This window comes from Triticum dicoccoides, chromosome 3B (assembly GCF_002162155.2).
Source record: "Triticum dicoccoides isolate Atlit2015 ecotype Zavitan chromosome 3B, WEW_v2.0, whole genome shotgun sequence".
Lineage (NCBI taxonomy): Eukaryota > Viridiplantae > Streptophyta > Magnoliopsida > Poales > Poaceae > Triticum > Triticum dicoccoides.
This window is the reverse complement of record NC_041385.1, coordinates 692,609,833-692,618,560: the sequence shown is the minus strand read 5'-3', so window position 1 is coordinate 692,618,560 and position 8,728 is coordinate 692,609,833. Positions and strand designations below refer to the sequence as shown.

Genomic DNA, 8,728 nt, shown 5'->3' with positions numbered 1-8,728 from the left:
AGCTCCGCCACTGATAGGCGGCACTAGGGGCGAGCCAGTCAGGCCTTAGGATGCCGACGCTGACCTTTTTTTTTCTAAAAGTGGCAAGACCGACGCCGACCTTGATGGATCATCTTGTGAAGACATGAATTAACATGTATCTGGATAACAACTAACATAAGGAGTGCCATATAGACTAAACTTCTTGGAAGCAAATACAAAAGAAAGTCTCTTGTTGTTGTTCTTGCACTATATGGGGCTGTGTTGGTTGGTACAGCAGTGAGCACCATGCCTGTGAAAATTTATCAGTGATACATTTATGGATATTGGTGGTGAACTGGTGACTGATACATAAGCTGATATATGTGAGTAATGTAACCTGCTCGTGGCTGTAGAGTGTTGTGCGACACTCTGAAACTCTGAAGATTTTGACCTGGTTAAAATGCACCACATGCATTCATCTTTAGAACTGCAAACCAAAATATATGTTTATCTTTCGCTAATTTCACACGAAATGAGTTGGAAAGTACTCCATCCGTTCCTAAATATAAATCTTTCGAGAGATTCCACTATGAACCACATACGGATGTATGTAGATGCATTTTAAAAAGTAGATTCATCCATTCTGCTCCGTTTGTAGTCCATAGTGAAATCTCTAGAAAGACTTATTGAAAAACAGTATAATGGGGCGAGCTACGGCTCTCCACAGCGATTTAACGCTTAAAACCGTCCGATCCCGTCTCTCAACATTCCTGATCGTCCTGTCATCCCACCTCACCCCACGGCCTTTTCTACCGCTCCAACTCTGGCTTCCCGGTCGGCCCAACGTTAATGGGCTGCTGCTCCGGACAGCGATCTGGGCGGCCCCTCATTCACGGATGCATCGTAAATTCGTAATGCTGGGTAGTGAACACACGGTTGCGATCGGGAGCTCCTAGTCAGCGCCCTCATTCACGGATGCATCGTAAATTCGTAATGCTGGGTAGTGAACACACGGTTGCGATCGGGAGCTCCTAGTCAGCGCCCTCATTCACGGATGCATCGTAAATTCGTAATGCTGGGTAGTGAACACACGGTTGCGATCGGGAGCTCCTAGTCAGCGCCCTCATTCACGGATGCATCGTAAATTCGTAATGCTGGGTAGTGAACACACGGTTGCGATCGGGAGCTCCTAGTCAGCGCCCTCATTCACGGATGCATCGTAAATTCGTAATGCTGGGTAGTGAACACACGGTTGCGATCGGGAGCTCCTAGTCAGCGCCTTCGGCGCCAACTAGGAGTTCTGGCGCCCGCGCTGCCACGCTTATGGGCCGGCCCAAAACGAGGCGCAACCAAAACGAAACAAAACAGAAAATGGCGCGCGGGAGAAGGATCGAAGCAGCGACCTCCTGTCTCAGGGTACAACGAGATAACCACTCCGCCACTTAGGCACATCTGATAGCGTACATCGTTTCCCACTTTTCTTGTTTCACTTTTCTTTTTTCTTTTTCTATTTTTCGTTTATGTCTTTTCTTTTTTCTTCCTTATATGATGAATTCTTTTGAAATACGTGAACTCTTATCAAACCGATGGATTTTTTTTATTTTGTCGATGAAATTTGAAAAAGTTCATAAATCCGAAAAAAGTTCATCAGATTTGAAAAAAATTCACAAATTTGAGAAAAAGTTAATCGGACTTGAAAAAAGTTCATTGGATTATAAAAAAAGTTCATCAGATTTAAAAAAAGTTCACAAATTTGAGAAAAAGTTAATCGGTCTTGAAAAAAGTTCATTGGATTTTAAAGAAAGTTCATAAGATTTGAAAAAAGTTCATCGATTTTAAAAAAAGTTCATCGGATTTGAAAAAAGTTCACAAATTTGAGGAAAAGTCAATCGGTCTTGAAAAAAGTTCATTGGATTTTAAAAAAAGTTCATAACATTTGAAAAAAGTTCATCGATTTTGAAAAAAAGTTCATCAAACTTGAAAAAGTTAACGAATTTGAAAAAAAGTTCATCAAATTTGTAAAAGAGTTCATCAAAAAATAAAAATAGTTCATGAAATTTGAAAAAAAAATCATCAATTTACAAAAAAGTTCATAAATTTGAAAAAGTTCATCGATTATCTTATAAAAACACAAAATGGAAAATTCTAGAAGCTTTCCAAAACCGGAGAATTCCTGCGACTGTAGAGAACAGTAAAAGGAAAACAGGTTACGTAACAGTTGTTCCTCGATGGCGCACTGGTTCTGTCGTGCGACATTCAAGGAGAGATCGGGAGTTCGACTCCCGGTTGCGCCCTGTTTTTGAACGTTTTTACATAATAAAAACAACATGCATGGGCCGGCCCAGCTCGCCAGCGGGAGGGATGCGCTTCAGGCGCCCGTTTGTGGCTATGGGAGCGCGCGTGGGGTGGGGGTGTTGCTCGCCTAGAGCCGGCGGCGGTGGAATCATGGCAGCGAGGAAGCTTTACCGTTCCCCTTCCTTCCGTTACTTCATTATTAATGGCAAGTTACCTGCGGTGGTCGAATCACTCTCCCCCCTTGCCTCCCTTTTCTGTTGGACTGCCATGCCTTCTGTTTTGGCAGCACATATTCCTCTATCCCCTCCGCGAGCAAGCGATCTTCAAACCTAATGGCGCCCTTTCATTAGCGGCGGCAGCACACGACGGCCATTTGTTGGTGGCTCCTCTCACCCCCTTCCATGACGGTACATACCTGCCGCCCTCCGCCCTCCACTCTCGCGGCTACCTTGCATTTGTTTGATCAAATGAATCGGTAACAGGTTACGCAGCTAACATGTGCACGACAGGTTGTCTGGTGCTGGTTTCTTCGAGATGGAGTCTGTAAAAAACTCTCGATTTCTGTGATTGATTCATGGTGTTTTGGTTTTGTTCTCGCTGCAGTTGTAGCATCCTTCACAACCACATATTGTACCCAGAAGGATGCTTCACTAAGGTTAAGTGCCATGGCGTAAAGATATCCATTCCTCGCCTTGCATCACAATTCACAACTGCTTCTACTCCTCTGTATATGCATGAACGGGCCATCCAACTTCTCGATTCCCCATTGACCCGAATACTTGGCCACCATCGGTGCTTGCTTAAAACCTGGCCACTCTCGCGCCGAGAAGAGGCGACACAGGTCGCAAACATAGCAACACTGGACTCATTGATCTCCTTTCCCCGTCCCAAGTATGTGATAATTGGGTTCATCTTCCCAATCAGTGTCTTTTAGGAGGCTGCGGCGGATTTTTGTGTTGCCGGAGGAATTACATTGAGAATTATGCAGTTGAACAATGCAAGGTACATATAACATCAACTTCAGACCACTCATTTTAACCTCAAATTGGTGATTTTCTGTTCGTACATACTTATATTTCGTTGTTACTCAGAAGTAAGAACGCATGTTGACCTCTTCATTCCTGCTCGTATGTGCTGTAATGTGTTTTCTATTCATGCAAAAACAACCAAAGGATGCTTGAAACCTCAATATTAAAGGATTTGGTTTTACTCTGTTTGTGCAACAGAGGGCCTCCTATTTCTCAGAGAAAAATCTGCCATAGCCAAGAGCAGAATATCAAGATTTTACTTGCATCCACAATCACAGTAACTCTTGCATTTTCAGATTTAACTTCTCTTTAGCTGTATGCAAAACTGCAACGTTATCCGCTACACCTGTCTGATTAAATCTGTTTCCTCACCGAGGTTGCCTAGGAAGAATACATGTCGAGATTGTCAAGTAGAAAATGGATTCTACCGTGCTTAAATCACAAACAAACATAAATGTTATTCCGGTTATGTAAAAAACTCACTCATCATTGCTTGACAAAATTTATCTTTGATACGGCAATCCAGATACTTGTGTTCATAGGGTATTCACTGATACATGGGAAGCGGGTAGAATGAACTTTGCTTGATCCTTTGTTTAGCAGGTCAGGACCGTTGGTTCAGTTGTTAACGCAATAAACTTTTGATTTCCAATGAATTTTTCGGCATATTCAGCTAAAGAAGAACCACTAAAGTTACCAAAGCCTCTGATTTCACCGCGCGACTATCCTGGAAAGGAAGATCTTTTGGTCTAATTGGTCCATTGAATTGCTTTATGTGGCAAAAGATAATTAGTCAATTTAAGCTGGTTTTGTTTCTTAATCTTTCACAGGTAGTTGATATGATGAATTGAAGCAAACCGCATTCATTGCTAGCTACTATGCAATTTATTTTGATAGGAACTAAAGCTGTGTTGTTGTTGGGTTCTCTGTCCTTGAATATGCTTCGGTCCTTCAGTGAATTATTGAACTACTATGGATACCTCTTCCTTTGCATAGGTAATCTTTTATGAATGTAGACATGCTCAGGTTTCCTACAACTATCATAGAGTGTATTCGTGATAGAGATCAGCAATGCGAACTGGTGTTGTGCCTCAGAAAGTTCATATAAGGAATATTGCTTGGATAACTTTTTTGAGGTAATTTGCTTGATAACTTTGAGTATACCATTTGTTTCTACTCTCTCTCCGAAGATTTCTTGTTAGTCTACTTCTTCTGCTTTGTGTGGCGAGCCCGACATTCTACCAGGAATGTTCAAGGAAAGTGGGGAGGTTATGAAGAAATCCATCAATCTATAGATCCTCTTGAAAAGTATTGTCCTATCAAATGACGCATACATTTTTCTTTGTATAACAATTAGAGCTGCTAAGATGTTATTATTGGCCTGAACAGGATATATTCTTATCCTTATTGTTTGAAAACTATTTGCTAGATCCTTCTGCTCGACATTTCAGATTACTTTTGATACTAACATCTACTCCCTCCGTTCCTTAATATAAGACCTTTTAGTTTTTTCTTGATTCATATGCATGTAGACACATTTCAGCATCTATGTTCACTCATTTTAGTATGTATGGAGTCAATATTTTAAAATAGCTAGAAGGTCTTATATTAGGAAACAGAGGGGGTAATTAATTGTTGCCTTCTGTTATCTTCGTTGGCTTTGTTCAGTCCAACCCTACTTAAGCTACATTTAGACCATATTAATATTATGCCTTAACGAGTTAGTGCTTCAATGGTATTATAAATTACTTAGGACGTCATGTTTTTTTCCAGTTAATCCATATATGTGTGTGACAATTTACGAAATCATAGCATAAAAATTTAGGCAACACTTTACCTAAAACATTAAATAGGAAGTGATGATCCGTTCAGATTGTTCTCAAATATTTGTACTATTTATATTTTTTAAAATATTTATGCTCTTTCGGCAAGATGGGCGGGCGCACAAACACGAGCATTCATGGTCTAGTTATTACAAAACAGTAAAACGCAGCTAGCTAAAAGCCTCCACAGTGATTTGAAGTTCTCCACCGTCAGATCACTTTGACAGACGTCTAGGATTTTCGCTCGGTCATCCCCCATCATCTTTACGCTAATTAATCCCTTCACACGTTACACGGGCCGCTGCTCCGCCAAGCGAGCTGCCAGTCACAGGGTTAATCGGGCCGTGGAGATTGAAGGCCCATGAGGTCCAGTCAAATGCAAAATCTTTCCAGCCTGATTCCTTCGCTATCGCGTGGCAGTTCGTCTTGAATTTTAATTGCCGGCCCTATCGCGGGTTGCTCCCTGTTACTCGACGCTTCGCCGCCGCCGCCGTCGTGCGTCACGTTGGTGAGATTACACTACACGTGTGCCTCTGTGCTCTTAACCGATGTAACGCCACACCAATGTCCGCGTGCTTTACTATACGTCGGGTCTGCCATCCCCGTTGCTTAGTTTCCATCTTCCGACCTTCTATCTTCATGTAATAGGTGTGATGCTGAACCGGGGGAAGAAATTCGCTACACTGTGCCACGGTTCCCATCGGGAAGCTAGTAAATCCCATACTGTATCTGTTTTGTGCTCGTGCTTCAAATTTTTCATTGGAGGTAAGATTTACTAGATGAGGTTCTGTTTGTACGTGCATTTCATTCAGCAGTCATTCTGTTTGATGCTGAGGTCCAAATGCCCTGTCGGGTTTGAGATATGGTGTGCCTCCTCTCGGATCGCAATTTACAAACCTGGCTAATTCTATATAAAATTTAATGTTTGGAATTTTTTACACGACTGAACAAGTCAAGATGTTTTGGTGACACAACAACACCAATGAAAGTGCTCTCTCAGACCATGTTAATATGTTATCTAAGGTACTATTTGTGTAGACCATGTCGGTGTTGGATCCATGAACTTTGTTGATTAATTATAGGTTTTTCTCTAACTGATGGATGTGAAGTAATATGACATCCCGTGTATAAGAAACTCAAAGGATATGGTTTATTCAAATTCTAGAAGCATCAATAACATTCTGAAAGATGAGCGATGACGTACATATGCTTAATGGCACTCGTAATTTAGTACAAGCCAAGTCCTTGCAGGATAATATGCAGCCATCAGTGCGATTTGTTTCCTTGTGCTGACAAAATTTATGCACATATAATTGTTTTAAATCCCCAATGATAACTATACCTTCCATTTATTTTCGTCAATACTTATATTGTCTTGATATTCCTTCGTCAAGATGGCGGGCGCAGCAACGCGCGCCTTGATGTTCTAGTATTTAGGAACGGAGGGAGTACTCCTGAATTACTTACTTCAACTTTAGCATAAACCTGAATTCATGCATGAAACATGCTCTGCTCTATATTCTGTACGACAAGCGCTGTGAAAAGGTAACTTCTTGTGCAGCACATACTCACGCCGGCGGCACGGACACGGCGACGAGCCTCTCCAGCGCTTCGGGCGCCAAGCACACCTCCAGCGACATGCTCCCTTCCCGCTCCGGACCCTCGAACACCCTCACCTTCCCGTTCATCTTGTCCCCAGAGCCGCTCCGCACACCCACCCGCCTCCCCCACCGAAGTCGTTCCCGAACATGTCGAACCGCGGCGAGCCCGAGATCTCCAGCGCCCCGCCGCCATAAGAAAACGACGAGTTCCGGTGGGGAAAAAATCGACCGGCCCACGATGCGGTTCAGTTGCCACGCCGTCCAGCCCAGTCCCTTGTCCGGGATCTCGCCGGCGGTGCAGCCGGCTACGCGGATCTCTATGGCGTTTCCCAAGTAGTCCGGCAGGATGCCGCGCATGCGCCCCCGGCACCCGATAGTCACAGTGCATAACGTCCCCTGCCCCGGTGGGAGGCGGCGGGCTCGGGACGCTGCCCGCCAGAGGTGTGCGAGCACGGCCTGGAGCGAGGAGATGGCGGCGCCGCCGGCCATCTCGTCGTTCACCCTCGCCTTGAGCTTCTTGACGCTCGCCGCGGAGAAGGTGAAGAAGCCTTCTCGCACCGGCGGGAGCTCGAACCTCTGGACGACGTCCTCCAGCTTGCTGAACGGAAAGGGGATCGGCACGGGGCTCGTGTGGACGAACCACCTCCGGCGCACCCGCGCCGGCGTGGAGACCATCTCACCCATGAGTTTGTCGCCTCAGCTGATCGCCGACCATACGTTGAACAGCTCCCAGAAGGAGGTGTCGTTGTCGACAGAGTGGTTCATCGACATGCCAATAAAGAGGCCGTCGGCGAGCTCGGTGACCTGCGCCCACAGCACGGGGAGCGACACTACCGGAACGGGGCCCTATGCCGACAGCCATATATATGCCGACGGCCCCCGTCGGCCTTGTCTGGGCTATGCCGACAGCCATGTCCAGGCCGTCGGCGTAATAAAGCCGTCGGGCTATCCCGAGCTATGCCGACGGCCCCCGTCGGCCCAGATGAGCTGTCGGCTTATCCCAAGTTACGCCTACAGCGGCCGTCGGCATATATGGGCCGTCGGCATAGTTACGGGCCCGACGATCCCGCTCGTGCCGTGCGGCTAACGGCGTCCGATCTATGCCGACGGCCGAGACGGGAGGCCGTCGGCATAGATGCCCTTACCACATCATCGATCCGAGGCGCACCGACCACCACCTATGCCGACGGCTGTCGTCGGCATAGATGCCACATCACTGATCCGCGGCGCGCCGGCCATCTGCCCTATGCCGCAGGCATAGTTTTTTTTTCTTTTTTTTTCTTTTTTCGTAGCTATATTTTTTTTCATATTTTTTTTCCTTTTTTTTACCACGTCATCGATCATTTTTTTCATAGTTCCCTTATCCACTTCCCGGTCACCCCCTCCACTTGTTAGTTTTTTTTTCATAGCTATATTTTATGTTTTCTTAAGTATTATTATTTGACTAACTTACATATAGTACGTGTTAATAAGCATACATACATTATTTTCCGGTTCTGTACACAGCGGTGTGACCCGCCTCATGAGCGGTGCCGCCGCTAGCCGGCACCTAGAATAGGGAACAGCCGCATCGGGTCTATACAAAGGGGACTTTGCTCCCAAGTGTTTATATATATATCGAATGACCTACCACAACCGGGTGGTGTCGTGGCATGTCCGAAGAGGCGGCACGCGTCTCCGGTGCGTGGCCCACCTCACGGACGGCGCCGCCGCCGGCACATGGAGGGGGGAAACTGCCGCGTCAGGTCTACACGGAGTGGATTTAGCTGTGAGTTTGACCCGGATGTTGCTCACTGGTGTCCCTCTGGGCCGACCTGACACAACCGGATGGAGAGGTCCACTGGTCAAAGCTCGTCCGTGGGAAGTCAAAGAGCTAGATCTCATGGTCAACCGCTCCAGGGTTAGGCGGGACGGGGGCCCTGGGGGTAGCAATGCCACCGGAGCGTCGTACCGCGCCCTCATACATGCGGGGTGGTGTTGTGGCATGTCCGAAGAGGCGGCACGCGTCTCCGGTGCGTGG

At 46.0% G+C, this 8,728-nt stretch overlaps 1 pseudogene; it reads right to left on the bottom strand.

Moving 5' to 3' along the window:
* Positions 1–6,675: 6,675 nt before the first annotated feature.
* Positions 6,676–8,728, bottom strand: part of LOC119279811 — a 5,103-nt pseudogene continuing 3,050 nt past the window's right edge.